Genomic DNA, 16,862 nt, shown 5'->3' on the forward strand with positions numbered 1-16,862 from the left:
CTTGCAGGCTCCAACTGTGTCGGCTCCTCAGCTTGAGCACACTGGTCACCTTCGCTCAGCAGGTGACGATACCACGTAACAGTAACAAGGAAGATGATCATTAAAAAAGTCAAAGTAAATAAGCTAGTGGGCAGCTGAACAGCATACGAGTGAAACCAAACAGAAAATTACACTCAGCAATATAAATGCATGTGGATCACAGAAAATCTTTTTCAAATGCACACATTGAAAAGTATAAATATATCCATAAAGTCTTGACATAGTGGTAGCAGGAGTACCATGGCAGTATTCGTATTCATCTGTGTGTATGCTTAGCGTTCTGTTTAAAAGCCTTCAAGCTTCAAGCTGGTCTCTTGTCCAAGCAAAAGAGAAGATAACCTGAGGACCATCAAATCAAAAAGAGGGAGATGCTGTGGCCGTTATGAGAATGTCACTGTAAGCCTAAGTGGCTTTACATCTTTAAATACTCACACACAGCCTGTCAGAAAATATTTATAATTACCGATATCAGAAAATTCGAGCTCCCATATAATGCTGTCTCTCTCACTTTTACTTTGCTCATATCATACCATTTTTAACACTTTTCTCCTCATTTTTTTGTTGTATTCTATTTATAGTCTCACCAGATGTCTCTGCAGACCTGTGGAGTAAATAATTACATTTCTTCTTTCATGTAAGGTGCCATCTTCCCCACAAAGTAACATCTACAATCTCACAAACAATGCCCATAGAAGAAAAGATCTTTTCAAGCCCCCAAGTAGATGAAATGTAGTGCAGACACAGAGGGAACCCTCTCAAATCTACCGCTAATGCTTCCTCCAAAATGACCCCTGTGAGATGAACAAGGCTTTTCAGCCCTGAACCCTACAATGAGTATAAAGGCACTTTAAAGCATTTTGCTGAGACACGTTTCACCGCTGGCTGCCAAAGTGGAGGTAAAAAACTAGTAACCACAGCTAACAAGACAGGCTGTTTTTTGACGTCTTCTCTTTACCATCAATGGCAACAACAAAACCTAAGCAATGCATCAGTCACTCACGCACACCCAATCTCCACCCTAAACTATATGCCATAGTTTGTAGTAGGTCTACTGTTCAGTGAAGAGAAAAAAAAAGCCACATTATTTTTCATCCAATTTAAAAACTTCTAGCATCCTTTCATAAGCATTAGAGCAATATTACGTGTTTTACCTGAAATGTCCAAGTGACTCATTTAAAAACAATTTCTTACATTGAACCTGCTCTGCTGTGCATGCACTTCTACCCACATCCACGCAGGATGATGTAGGTGTAGGTCAACTGCTATTGGGCTAAACGAGAGCTTTAGGTGAGATAATGAAACATTATCAAAACATGAATCAGCGCTGTGCTGAATGTGGCTGCCAGTTATTTTGTCAGCTATAATTCAGATACAGATATCTATTCAATTCAGTTCAATTCAAGTTTATTTATATGGTGTGAAATTAGAACTGTTGGCTGTAGGTTCTTTATACTGCAGGGTAAAGAACCCAACATCAGATCACCTCCTACGAGCAAGCGCTGTTAAATATCTGCTAATCATTTGTTTGAATAATAACTTTTTCTTGTTATTCTCAAGCTAAATACACTCACTGGCCACTTTGTTAGTTACACCTGTTCAACAACTTACTAATACAAATTTCTAATCAGTCTAATCTAATTAATATAATCACATGGCAGAAACTAAATGTATTCAGCCATGTATGCAAGATGACCTGCTGAAGTTCAACCCAAGCATCAGAAATGGGAAGAAATGTGATTTAAGTAACTTTGAATGTGACATTCTTGTTGAAGAACAGGCTGGTCAGAGTGTTTCTGAAACTGTTGATCTATTGGGATTTTCCCACACAACCATATCTAATGTTTATAGAGAAAACAGAATACTTTGAGCTGATAGGAAGGTAACAGTAAAGCAAACCACTCGTTACAAGCAAAATATACAGTGGAGCAACTCTGAACAAACAACACAACAAATCCTTAAGTAGATGGGCTACACCAACAGAGGAGAACACCAGGTTTCATCTTTCTTCTATCAGCTAAGAACAGGAAGCTGAGGCTGCAAATTGCACAGGCTCATCAAACAGAGGATTGGAAAAACGTAGCCTAATCTAAAAAGTCTTGATTTCTGCCTCAGCATTTGGATGATAGGGCAGAAACAACTGCTGTAAACAACATGAAAGCATAGATCCATCCTTTCTTGCATCAATGGCTCAGGGTACAGTAGTGGTGTAATGGCGTGAGGGATATTTTGTTGGGACACTTTGGGCCTGAGCATCATTTAAATGCCACCTTAAAATGCCTAAGTGCAAGCTGCAGACAATGTCCATCCCTTTATGACCACAGAGTATCCAACCCCTGGTGACTGTATCCAGCAGGAAAACACACTGTGTCCCAAAACTCAGATTATTTCAGGCTGGTTTCTTGAACACTACAATGAGTTTCCTGAAGTCAAAATTCACCAGATCTCAATCCAACAGAGCATCGATGCAATGTGGTGAAATAGAAGATTCACATCACGGATGTGCAGACAACAAATCTTCAGCAACTGCATGATGTTATCATATCAATGTGATTCAAAATCTCTGAGGAATGATTCCAGCACCTTGCTGGATCTATTGAACAAAGAATGAAGGGGTTCTGTGAGCAAAAGGGAGTGAAAAATTAGGTTAGATCAACAATTCTTAAGGAGGTTTGAAGTAGTGCGAGGCAAACTTTACTTAAAAGTTCTCTTTCTACAGATCATTTATATGCTCAGAAAGCAAGTAAACAATTGCAGGTGGCAACATTAAGTAAAATGTAATGTGGTTTGGAATTAAGTTTCATAAACATACTTCAAAACTGAGGGAACAGGAAAACTTAGAAAGTTGTGTAATGATAAAACAAAACACCTGATGGGCTGCAAGGATAATTGGATTAATAAATAACAGACTGTGTAGAAAAAAAAACACCGCAATAAGGCTGAGTCTTCAGAAGTAAACATGGTTTAACAACTTTGTGAGCAAATTGTTCAGCAATTTAAAGAATTTATTTTCTCAATGTAAAAATGGCAAAGGATTTGGGAATTTCATCATCTTCATAACAAGATTAAAACAAATATACAGAGAATGTAGAAAAAACATTAAAAACTGATACTAAATGGCTGTGACCTCAGCCAGTGTATTATAGATAATACATAACACTGTAGCAGACATCACTGCATGCTCAAAAACACAAAAATCCCTGTCAAGTAATGCAATTCATGACTGCACTGCACTCAGAAAAGCCACGGAAATTAACTGTTTTTGAAACATGGGATGTATATGTATAATATAAAAATTGTGTTTTACATGTCCATATTTATTCAACTTCATGGTGTGCACATATGAGGTAAAAGAGCAAGACTCCAGAACTTTACTCTGAAGCAAGGGGGAAACTATTTGTTTGAATTGCTATCCTGTTAATTAGAAATCAAACAAAGTGAGTTTTTTCTTTTTTCTTTAGAATTCATCTCTTCATCATAAAAATGTAGCTTGACCTAACAGTATAGTTTAGGTAACAGGCAACTACTGGCAATGCCTTTTCCAGATGGAACTTGCACTTTGCACACATGTCCACAAACACTGCCATTACTGTACTGTAATGCTGAAAGCCTGTACTGTAATAAATGGCTTGTGGCCTCATGGCAAATGTATCGTTACACACTATCTCCTGTTGGCACAAGCTGTACAATGTCAGACTTTCTCCTCCAAAAGAAAAAGAGGTGGCAAGACAAATTACAACATTCATCATCAGAGTAATTCAGCAGGAGAAGCCTTCTCTCAGAGGTTCTCACCATAAATAACCTTCGTATAGATCCGCTGCACTTTGTGAAGCACTCCAAAATCGGCCTTGTGATATTTCACTTTATTTATTCATTGCAGCAACTACTGGGCAGTAAGAATACAACAAAAGAGGCATTTCGCTGAAAATCCATCAAAAGTGCCAAAGGAGAGTCAGAAACCACTTGCTAAAGAAAGCTGGAGATGATTCCAACAATATGCCAACAAACATGCCCTCCTCCCATAGTACCCCTGTTTTTGATAGTTCATAAAAGCACTGATAAAAAATAAATCTTTAAAAGTCCAGAAATCCTCCATGAGCAAACGTCTGTTATTACTGCTCCCACTAGACCATATGTGACAGAATTGCGGTTAATCGAATAGTAAAAATAGGTCCCATGTGTCACAAGAGATTGCATGCAAAGCCAGTTTTACCTACTTCATAAGCAAAAAATTCTGGAGAGTGTAGTACGATGTAATATGTGCCTTTTGCACAGGTTACATAGCAATAAGACAAGATGAACACGTAAAGCTAAAACTAAAGGAGTCTCCTCAACACTATCAAGGGCGATAAGTCTTATTTGATTGCAAATGTAATTTAATTAGGTATTTAAGTATTAAGTATTAGAAAGCTTGCAGTGCGTGAAGCCTCTGTATGTAACGTGAAGGCAAAAGTGCTCTAGAATAACTTCATGTTTTTACTGACAAAGGGTATCTTGTTAAGTCATATAAAGGGGTGAGGGGTGCATGACCCACAGTTGAATGTATACCAACAAATGAATCTTACATATATCTTTTAGATACCTTCTCTTTCGTTAGTTTTTAAATTATGTCTCAATCTCTTTTTTCATTTTATTAAGCCTATTCGGGAGATTAGTTTGCTAATATTATTTTCAGAGAACAAATCAGTTAAATGCATTTTCCATACGAAACAAGTGATAAGAAAGAGGATTATTCGGCGGCTGCTGCTGATGCGCAATTACGCATAACCTCAAAAATTCACAGTCTTTCGCCAAACCCTCCTAATCCTCCAGCGACTGAGAAAATAAAACTTTACATGCACTAAATGAGCCCTTTACTCCACTCTGTCTGAAACCGGCGCATCCACGCACCTGAAAATCCCGCATCATTAAGTCAGTTCAGTCCCGTGAAAACTTTTTGCACTCGGCAGTCTTCTTCACATGTCTACACTCAGAAACGAAGTCGCTTTGCCTTACCGGTCCCGTTTCGTTTCCGAGTTTCCCGGTGCTCGTCGGTGCCCGGCAACGGCAGAAACAGATGGCTTGAGACTGGCAGCCACGGCAAAAAAGCAAACCTGTCCAGTGCAGCGGTTTTGTAAAGTTTAACACGGTGCGACAAGCTTTGGAAGGAAGTGGCTTTTCACAATAATGGCATACCAGTAGCACTAAAGAGTCGTGATAGACTGCCAGGCCCGCGAGTTAGAAATTTGCTTTCAGATGCGAAAAAAATTTTTTTTTTATTTAACTTTCGGCCTCAGTTTAAACTGCATTATGAGAAAACCCTCTTTACTTAAGATCTAAAAAAAAAAAAAAGACAAACAACTTTGTCTTATTTTGAAACACATGACCAGATGTCTTTGCTCTTTTTATGGGTGTCTTGACAGTTCCTACACTGACCAGCTGTTTTACCTCCAGGAACTCATCAACACGTCTATGCAAACTGTTCTTTGTTTTTGGGACCCCAGATAACAGGATCAGTACCATTTCTTTACATATAAATGTATTTCACGACACTCCCGTTCTTTTATTTTCCCAAATAAGACTTGTATGTATATTTTTTTTTCTTCGTACACTCTCCCATACAACTTACTTTTCCTAACAGACTTACATCAAATACAATATTAAGATTCCTTAATTGACATTTATGTGGTTGCACCAAACAGGTAGCTTATTTATTGGTAGCATGACCTATTACTTCCTGCAGCACGATGGTTTGCTTTAAAATATTGCTGGTCAAATTTGTCATAGCAGCCATGTTATGATGACGCGTTTATGTTAGGATATTTGAAGGTTTCCCAGACTCGAAAAATAGCTACAGCAGGAACAATAAACATCCCAGAATGACAGCCTTGTTCTCATTGTCCAAGAAAAACATTTCAGAATGCCAAGTTTGCTCAGGATATGCCTTAAAAATCCAGTTTTAGGTATTTATGTAGTTCATTTGTTCTATTTAATTCTATTTCTCTGTTGGCTCGCATACTGATCACAATCTGACTCAACAGAAAAGCAATTGGCCTGATTATACTGAGCAGGGCCTCTTTACAGTAGCATGACTCCAACTGATAAAAATGCAATGAGCAGGTTGTCACCAAGGAGGTGATGGATACTCTTGGCTCTCCTGTTTATGAGCATTAGACATGTCCTTCTTCATGCAAATGTTCTGGCACAAGCAGTGACCATAAAAATAACCTACAGTCAAGAACACGAGGACCACAGAGAATGAAACACAACACCACCTCCCCACACTGACAACAGCCATTACCGCCGCTGACTAAGATGCCATCAGTGTTTAGTCTGCCAGTGCAGATTTTTGTCATTTGTACAGTGGTGTTAAGCTTCTGGGGAATGAAACTTACCCACAGAACCCCCACCTGCAAAGGTGCAGTGCTACGCTTGTATGCCTGCACACAGAGTTGGTAGTAATGTCTAAACGACAAGATGTAAGCCAAATTCATGTACCTAAAAAGTATCTGACAAGGTCCCCATCCAAACTCTCAACCCCATTAAATCAGTGTGCACCTGCCTCACATAAGGTCCCAGGCTACACTAATGGTGCAACTTGCCCTTTCAGTGCTGACAGCGATGATGATTACGGGCAGCTTACAGTGTTTTTTAAAGACACGGGTAAACACTGTGACCTTTGTCCAGTGGTCTTCATGGGACAGGGGCCTCTGAGTTAAAGAAAAACTATGTAAGAAGCACTCACATAGGTATGCTTGGTTCTACTAAGTCACAGACCTTTGCTTAGCATGCAGCAAAAGAAGGGGCAGCAGAAAGGCAAAGTTTAAATGGATTTAGCAACATATTTAACCTTCTAGGACCTGGCGTCCACATATGTGGACATCACATTTTGGGTTATTTAGACCAAAATACTCAGTTTTGCTCTACAAGGGCCTGACATCCACTTATGAGGACATTATACTGCTACTGTTCTTTCAAAATTTTAAAATGAATATCCTAATATGTGGCTCTTATTTTTCTTAAAAACAAAAATAAGGTAAAAAACAAAATCTGGTAATTCTTTGTTTTTACATTCATCAGACCCCAATCAGCCCAAATATCAAAGAGAAATTAAAAATGCATGCTGTGGAAGAGTTTGGGTCTTAGGGGGTTAAAATATTATCTTGTTCAGTTTATGCAAATTCAATTATTCAAATAAATCAATCAATAAAGAACAGGAATAAAATTTTATACAGAAGGCCAAAAGTAGTTACTAAGCAATCAATGGACACACTTAGACTGGAATAGACAAAAAACATCCCCATTGTTTATTTTTTCCTATTTACATATTTTTCTTGTTTAGTTTTGTTTTGTATGAACACACAAAAATTACAAGATGGTCAAACATTAAAACCACTGAAACAAGTGAATAAATCTGATTATTTCTTAGAGTGGTACCCAGATGATATAGCATGTTAGGCAGAAAGTCTGTTCTCGAAGCTGTTGTAAGCAGGAAAACTGGGCCAAGCCAAAGGATCGGAGAGATCCATGACTTGGATCTCTCAGATCCGCCTAGCAGTAATGACGAGAGCTTATGGGGTGTTTCCAGTATGCAGTTGTTAGTACCTACCAAAAGCAGTTTAAAGTAGGAAAGCTGGTGAACTAAGAAAGGTCAGTGGTGACTAAACTTACTGATACAGGTGGAGCATAGAGGAGCAGAGGATGGCCCATGTGGTCTCATACACAAAAAAGCTACTGTAGCACAAACTGCCCAGAGCCTGAAGGCTGACAGCAGTAGAAAGATGTCATAAGACAAATACACTGCAGCCTCCTGCCTCAGCCCATGAGCAGCTACAATAGGCCACTGAATGTAGTTTGGTTTAAGGAATTGCAGTTTATTTCAAGACACCCTGGTGCATGTGCAATGTTTATCTAGTAAAGAGATCCCTGCAGGATGAACTATGGTAAGATGAAACGTCAGCAAAGATAGTGTGATGCTCTGTGTAGCGTTCAGAAGGGAACCTTGGATACTGGCATTTGTGTAGATGCTACTTTGACACCTACCTCTGACAAACATCGCTGCAGTCTTTCAGGAGCATTATGCACAATGAGCCAGATCAAACAAACATGTTCAAGGTGTTGATGTTCACACTGTTGTAATATCTCACTTGAATTAAACATCAAAGATCAAAGGTCAGACCTCACAACTTACAGGAACTGTAAACTGCTGCTAATGTCTTGGAGCACATCTGACACCCAGGAATACTTTTCAATATTTTATAGAGTGAGTGAATTGCATTGCTTTAGCAGAGCAGTTTTGTTTTGTATGATGGCAGGGATATAATCACACAGTATTAGGGTGGTAGTTTTAATATTGTAGCATATCCAGCTATCCATGCATTCTCTTCTGCTTACCCAATTCAGGGTCTTGGGATGCTAAAGCCTATCCAGCTGCTGTGGAGCAAAAAGAGGGGTACATTCTTAACAGGTCACCAGGCTCAGATAGACTACCAATCACACTCACACCTTGGGGCAATTTAGAATAACCAATTAACCTAACACTGCTAAGTGCATGTCTTTAAATTGTGGAAGGAAGCCAGAGTACCCAAAGATAAACCACACAATCACAACATGCAAACTCCACATGGAAAAACCCCAGATGGATGGTGAATTTAAACTCAGGGACTTCTTGCTGTGAGGCAGCAGCACTAACCACTGGGCTATATATTTGGATTGGGCTGATTCCCTCATTCCAGTATGTGCTCCTCTCTGTATTCATAAAATGAGAGCAGTATCAATGTCATCTAATTCTGAGAAAAAACTAAATGTGTTTGACAGTTCATTTAACTTCCCATGTTGCAATATAAATTATATCATTTAAGATGTACATCTGATTTAATACTTACACAGAATATGAAACCAACAAAAGGACAACAGTCCTTGTTGAATAACTTTTGTCTCATCAGTGTTTCTTAGAACTGCTGCCATTGTAAAGCTAGTCTTAGTGTATTTTGATATCGGAGATTGCATGTAGTTCCACAGAGGATCCAAACTGAGTCTCGCAAACACTTAGCAAAAAACACATTTAATGAACTTACAGAATGGGGAAAATAAACAAAAAGCAGGTAAATAAAAAGGTAGCTGAACCCCACCCCATCCCCCGACTCTGTGATGAATGTGACTCTATGTGGAATCACACTTGCGGCTGCTGGGTGAATTAATGGGGAGGGTTGAAATGCAGCGACAAGCTTTGGGATGCCCTCACCTTTCTCTTGCAGAGAACTTCCAATTAGCAGTGATGTATACAGATGGATGCATTAAAATCGTGCCCAGCACTTACTGAAAAGTGTGCCTAATCATTTGCAATTAATTCAGGCAATTACAGCGTTTCCCAAATGCTCCTATTATGAGTTTTGAATCTGTCTTGTTCATTATTGGAAATTGCAATAATACAAATAACAAATCTGTTGCAATACACAATTCAAGATATGGAAGTTTCATTTTGTTTATTGTTGACAGTCCTGATATATTCACACTTTGCTCAAATCTGTGAGGGTCTGGAGTTTGCTCCATATCTGACACAAAATAGGTGCTGAACATTTCTGGAATGCAGTAAGCCTGCAGGGGTGTGAACTCACTGCTGGAAGGCCCTATAACCCAATTCCACTTACCCCCATAATGCCTAGTATATCAAATTTGATAAATAGAGGTTTTCTGATTTTCTGAGTTCCTACCCTCACCTGTGGTCACGAGCTGTGGGTAGTGACCAAAAGAACAAGATTGTTGATACAAGTGGTGGAAATGGGCTTCCTCCGAAGGGTGGCTGGCCTCTCCCTTAGGGTGAGAAGTTCAGCCATCCGGGAGGGGCTCAGAGTAGAGCCGCTGCTCCTTCACATCGAAAGGAGCCGGTTGAGGTGGTTCGGCCATCTGACGAGGATGCCTCCTGGGCGCCTCATGGGTGAGGTGTTCTGGGGATGTCCCACTGGGAGGAGGCCCCGGGGCAGACCTAGGACATGGTGGAGAGATTATATCTCTCGGGTGGCCTGGGAACACCTTGGTGTTTTCCCAGACAAGCTGGAGGAGGTGGCTGGGGAGAAGGAGGTCTGAGCTTCTCTGCTTGGGCTGCTGCCCCGCGACCCAGCCTCGGATAAGCGGAAGAAGATTGATGGATGGATAGATGGATGGAGTTTTTCTGAGTTTTTGAGACTTCTACATCATCATCATTAGTGTGAATCCTCAAAAAAACCTAAATTGATTGTACAAAATTCTTTTTAAGCAATAAATAGCAAAAATATTGGTAGATGTATCAAATATGATACAAATTCAAACTCATTTATGCAAATTAATATTCATTCATTCATGTTCATATAATTTAAATGGTTAAAGTTAGTTGGTTTGAAACAACACAGGAGGTAAATATCATGGAGACACAAAGCGCACGTGGATAAAGCAGTTGCAGCAAAATTAAAGGAAACACAGGAGTCACAAATGTGGACATCAAGAAACGTGAGAGAGTGAAACAACAGGAACCAAAACTCAACAGATATACCTAAAAACCAAACACCATGATGTCATGCCCTTGAAAACTAGCTATCATTTGGTTTTGGCATCAGTTTTTTTTAGGTTGGAAAAGCTACTCTAAAATAGACACTGTCTCCACACCAGTGGACAAAGCATCATCATGTTTTATATATATGAACACAAAGATACTGTATACTCATCTGTGGATAATTGCTACGAGGTCAGTCCAATTCTGCAGTAGCCTACAATCCATAAATCTTGACAGGCCTCTATAGCCTCTCAAACTCCCACTCACACTGTTCTCAACAATCTGTCCATGCGTCGACCTGGTTTCCACAGCAACCAAAGTGGCAAGCTGCGTCCATTCAACGTGAACTTTAAAACCCATCTTAAAATGGAAGAAATGGAACAAGTGCAAGAGCGAGTGGAGGAGCAAGCGAATGAAACAAAAAGGTAGGCAGGAGGAAAAGTGATGTCCCTTCAGGCAGTTGATTAACTTTAGCAGAGTGTAGCCAAAGTGGCATGTATAAAGAAGAAGAAAAAAAGTGGGATGAAGAAATGTTAGGTTAAAACAGGGCTGACTCTTAAATGGCTTCAATTAGATTCAACATTTCCTTTTCACACTTATTTGTGCCCACCTTCCTTGACATGTCTCCCTCTGACAAAAGTAAAAGATGCTGCCTTTTTGTTGTATGTGTGAAAAGATGGTGTGTTGTCTTTCCATTTCAAGAGTGAAAGAAATGTCCTTATTTTTTCCCCCACTTACTTGCAAACTCTACAGTAAGGTGCTTTGCTTTGTTTTTATGTTTTTGTTTAAATTGCCACTTTAATGTACCCAATTTCAGGATTGCACTCATACTGAGCTCTTTGAGATATAAGCTGCCCATTAGGTGTTTCTCTGTATATATTAAATGTATGAGCACTTAAAGTCTCATAAACAACCACAATATGAGTAATAGTTTACTTTCATTCAGTAGGGGCTTGCCACTGCCCCGCTCATGGTTGCTTGTCCTTGGCCATGGTTTTCATTAAAAGGGTCCAGTGAGATGAAGCTAATTATGCTGGCTGTCTATTAAGGCACAAATGGGGGAAATAAACGGTTAGAACAAGTCTGAAGAAAGAATGAAAGACTGCAGGTAAAACAGTAAAAAGTGTTACAGTTACCATAGACGTTTATCGAATTCCTGGAAGAGAAATTGCTTAATCTATATTTCAGACAGTGATGTGTCTGACACTCAGTCAGTTTTTGGCTGTCCATCTAAGATCAATCAATTTTCTTGATGCCTGCAGTGGGAAAGATTCATATGTGAGTGACAGTTACTCAAATGAAAAACCACTGAGGGAGAAGAGCAAAATAATAAAAATGGAAAATGTTCTTGACAGATACAGAGTTGGGATATTGTAATCATGTAATAACTCAGTAATGTAATGGTGTAATTAAATTATAGCTGCAGTTGTGTTGTTACAAAGCTTCTTCAGTTGTCTGCACTGAAAAAAAAACCCCATTACAAAATATGTTTATTTATTCCTGCACACTAGCAGCTACAATCAGCTGATATGAACATTACTTTTAATTTTGTTGCATAAAAGTACATGAGCACAACGGTAAAGTGCAAATTGTGTACAGGATATTTTACTACCAACACAACTTTGCACAGATGGACTGCTAACACAAGGGTGTCTTCAGCTAATAATTTTCTAGATCAAAGCTGCATCACAAGGTGTTTTAGACAAACTTTTAGGACTTGAAATGGACATTTCTTGGTAAAGGTTTATCAAAGAACAGCTTACTTTACTGACACTTGAGGAAACACGCCTCCTTTTGGGAATAATTGCAAGACAATAAGTGTTATTGCCTACCAGTAGTTTCAGTTTGCCCTTTTTCTTCTTATGAAAAATGGTTTGTCTTAATGAAGGTATTTTCACGATACAAAGGGATTCTTGAAATGTCAAAATTAATTTGTAACAAGCTGTTTTCTTAAACTGTTCAAAGTTTTGGAAGGTGAACTGGCTTTGTGAAGGGTTGAAGTCTTTCCCAGCTGACACTGGCTGAGAGAAAGGGTACACCCCACACAGGCTGCCAGTTCATCAGAGGGCTAACACAAAGAGTCCTTCATTAAGTCTTTTGAGATTAATTAGAACACAGACTTAGTGACTTGGTAACATTTAAACACCAGGATCTCTTTGTGATTCATGTGATTCAAACATTTTTTAAAATCATTTTTTGAGTGTGTGGGTTTTATTAAACTGAGGGTATCTTTTGTGAAACTGAAAATGAAGTTTGTACCCAAGTATTAGAAAAGAGAAAACAACATAATTATTTATACAATGTGAGACTGATGTGAAAATGATATTTTTCAAAGTGATTTCCCTACTGGTTTTGTTTTTTCACCACCTTTTATGAATTGAATTCAAGCATTGTTGGGAAAGTTCAAGTATAAATCTACAAACATTTTCATTAATGAGTCCCTTGACACGTGGCAAATCAAAGGTATACTAATATTGGTATTAAAGGACAAACTCAACCTGGTGCAGCAGTCCTTTGTCATAACCCACAAATGCAGCGACAGCACACAAAGCCAAACTGTCTTCTGTGATTTATAGTGCAACAATTAACCTCTGAGAGCTGCTTGTGACTTTCATGGCATTTTTCCCAGTGAGGAAAAGAACCTCCTGGCTCTCGACCATTATGCACTATCACATTTTTAATTCCACTGGGAGGATGCAAGCACAAGAGCTATACATATTAATAAGTTGGAATGCATATCCTCATGCTTTTTAGACAGAGCAGTCTGTCACAGGGTTTGATCCACTGTCAATATACCAAAACATTTACCCAACACATGTATATATATTTTTCGTGCAAAGTCGGCTGAGAATAATACTTTAAATGCTGCAAGGAATCACTGGTCAGGATGTAAGCAATGACCCTGCATTAAAAGCTAGAAAATGATTCAACCATAGAGAAACCCAAGTTTTTATTTATTTATTTCAATACTTGAACTTGCATCATAGATGATTGCCTAGCTATTCTCAGCAGGCTTAACTGTCTGAATGACACACAGGAACTATCTTCACACCTCTTCTTCTAAGAGACATTGTGGGGGACAAAATTGAGAAGGTTACCTTTCCCTATGGAACAATATACCATAAATTCATATTCTTTTTGTTATAATTATGTCTAACTAGAACACCTATTTCTGTTTAAGTAATACTTAATGGTGTTTATTTTGACCAGTGGGTAGAGCCTTGAATAAACCAAAGTGCTGTCTAAAAAAAGAAGCAAAGGAATTACTACTTTATCATCATGCTAAAATATTTCTAATTTCTATATAACCTTTGGCGCATATTGAACGATAAATATGCAGCTAGTGTTCTAATAAAACTAATAAAGATTCAACTAATAGTGGATGTATTGATTCTGCCCTGATATGGATTCTCATCCATATTATGACATTGTGTCTATTCAAAAGTAATGAAACAGTCATAGCTCATGAACCTGCACCGTCACTTAATTACAGTGTGACAGATTTATAGAGAAAGAAAATGCATAGATAAGCTGAGTGCATTTGTGTCATTGGCAAATTTCTCATTATGACATTGTTATTCTCTGAAAGAAAGACAGTGCATTAAAGAAAAATAATATATTCTAGCACTCTGCGCTTCTCTGCAATGGAGTCATTTGTAGGAAATGAGGTTGCTCATAATCAGGGTCTATCAGGAGCACCTACTGATATAATCAGTCCTCATTTGGCTACACAGCCACATGGAAATTATTTTCTCCGCCAGTTTCTCCTGAACCTTCTAAAAATGTTTCTCTGAGGCCTTGTTTCCTTTGGTGTATGGTTTAACTCCTTTTTTTATATCTGTGTATTGGTGTGGGCTTGTTTTCCCTTTCCCACAGTCATCTACGTCCAACCCAGTAGAAACTAGAGATGGCACGATACCACTTTTTTATGTCCCATACCGATACCGATATCATAAATTTGGATATCTGCCGATACCGATATGAATCCGATATAGTGTTTTTTAATCAACAAAACTGTTTTTTTTAAATATCTTGCTGCATTTTGTATAAGTTCATACTCAAGTTTAAAACAACAACTACACTAAAGCTATTCTGTTATACCTGTATGCAAAAAAAAAAAATTTCATAGTTCAGCAATACTGATCAATCTAATAAACTCAAACCTACACCTTCCTCCCTATTCTGGTATTTTAAAGAGTACTTAGCGTAAATATTAAGCAACCTAACTAATAGGGTTCCAACTCCCAGCAACAACAAAAATAAATAAATAAAAAATAGGGAACCACCCCTCACACTCCACCTCATGATGCTTAATCGACGTAATCAACCTTAATTTGATGCAGTGTGAAAAAAAATGCACAGAAATCAATTCTTTTTCAAGAAATATTAAATAGATTCAACATCTTTCTTCAACAAAATTGCAGACTGCACAGATGGTACCTTCCCAAAGGAAAAAGTACTATAGCTTACTAGGGTATATTAGACTTAACAGTTACTATATGCAGTAATGGACTTCTATACATTTTACATCAGATTAAAACTTTGGGTGTAAGATTCAGATAAATATTGAATAATTAAAAGCGAGACATTTTAAATGAGAATAAGAAAGAAAAGTATGTCTTTGTGCCCCCTTTTCCCTGTTCATGCCCTATCGGCCCCCCTGGCTAAACTTTGCTAGATCCACCCCTGCACAGTTACCAGCGTCAGCTACGTAGAAAAAGATCCTGGAGTAGAAAGTAATATTAAATAAATTCTAACAACAGCTGATCAAGCTTAAACGTGCTGCTGTTGTTCAGCCGCTGGTTTCCTCTTTCTGGTGCAAAGTGGGCCAAAAGCAAACAAGAGACACGGACTCGCGACAGAAAAGCCGATCAGCTGATCATTAAGCAGTTTCATGATTGAAGTAGCAGCCGGAGAGCGAGAGGCAGTCGCTCGTTAAGCTTAACGCAGGAATGCTTTACAAACATTCAGAGATGGACTTACACACTTGCTTTACTTCTCTCGGGGATAACTTTGTCGGAGATGAAATGCCGGGTTGCTAGCGAAGCTCCACATGCTATCCAGACCACTGACAGGTCGGCATGCCACAGCCGCTCTATCACGTGATGCATACTGCTCCGACATGCTAACGTTCTGAGGTGAGTTACGGCGTGTTGCAAGTTTTGTGAGGTGCTTTCGTGATATTTAATGGATCGGATTACATTTTTTATTTTTCTCCGATATCCGATCCAGTCATTTAGGTCAGTATCGGACCGATACCGATATGTAATATCAGATCGGTCCATCTCTAGTAGAAACTGCAGATATAAACAGAAAGGTAGCCTTCTGTGCAGTAGTCTAGCAGATAGGCAAGAACTCCTGTTTTTTTTCCCAGATTTTTATTTCTTGTTAGATTTTTGTTCAGATTAGATTCATCTAAATCACAGCGATTATCAAGTGACATTTCCACTAGCACCTAAAAGTCTAATTAAAGGTGTTGGATAGAATGCCCTGCAATTCAGTTTGAACATTTGGGTCCAAAGATGAATCTAATACAATCATCAGGTCAACATTTCAGTTTTAAATTTAGTTTAAGTACATTAGACCCACCTAGTAATCCACAGACAATCTCACTTAAGCTAAGCCATGAACAGGCCAAAGAAAACTTTGCCCATTTCAGCTCTACCACACGGTTGACCATGATACTCTCAGTAGTAGGCGAGCACCTTGGCAGATCATCTGATGTTGCTGCTTGAGGAACATGTACAGGTACATAGCTAGATAAAGAGGAAAAAGAAACCTTTTAATATGACTTACTCTTCCATCCATCCATGTTCTTAACTGCTTGTCTAGTCAGCGTGATAGAGTTTTTCTTTTTGAGTTTGTCACAATGAAATATGCATAGGAGACTGCACCCATGATTGCACATAATTGCAGACAGTAGCAGAGAAACAAAGACTTTGGGATAGACTTAACAGTAGGCTAAAACATCTTCTTTTTGCATTAAAAATATATTTGCTGCCATTTATTAAAGCAAGGCATTGATAAATGGAAAGAAGAGCATTTAAATAAATCTTGCAAACACATTTACCGAGGTTTGTCGTAGGCTATTTACTGAAAAATAATTATTTAATACTAAAAAAAACAATTTTTTCCTCTAATATGGTTGTGATAGCTGCGGTTAGTAAAGTCAGTGACATTCAATCAGGATCTGATGGCAAACATTATTTTGGGTTCTTTTACACATTCTGCAGGTCAGATTTCAGGTTCATCCAGAGAATGGCTTCCTCAACCTCTGAGGTATCTTACAGTCAACATTGATTTCTGACAGAAGAGTTTG

The 16,862-nt window shown here is 38.6% G+C and overlaps 1 protein-coding gene across 3 annotated transcripts in view; it reads right to left on the minus strand.

The window, feature by feature from the left end:
• The window catches only part of znf385c (zinc finger protein 385C), a 151,679-nt gene extending 146,551 nt beyond the window's left edge, over positions 1-5,128 (minus strand). For 2 of the 3 annotated variants that reach the window (XM_082529675.1, XM_082529673.1), the window contains exon 1: positions 5,032-5,128. The gene's annotated coding sequence lies outside the window, so the exon portion shown is untranslated. The other variant, XM_082529674.1, reaches the window with a different exon arrangement.
• Positions 5,129-16,862: the final 11,734 nt, after the last annotated feature.

This window comes from Aulonocara stuartgranti, assembly GCF_965226115.1.
Source record: "Aulonocara stuartgranti genome assembly, chromosome: 4".
Classification (NCBI taxonomy): domain Eukaryota; kingdom Metazoa; phylum Chordata; class Actinopteri; order Cichliformes; family Cichlidae; genus Aulonocara; species Aulonocara stuartgranti.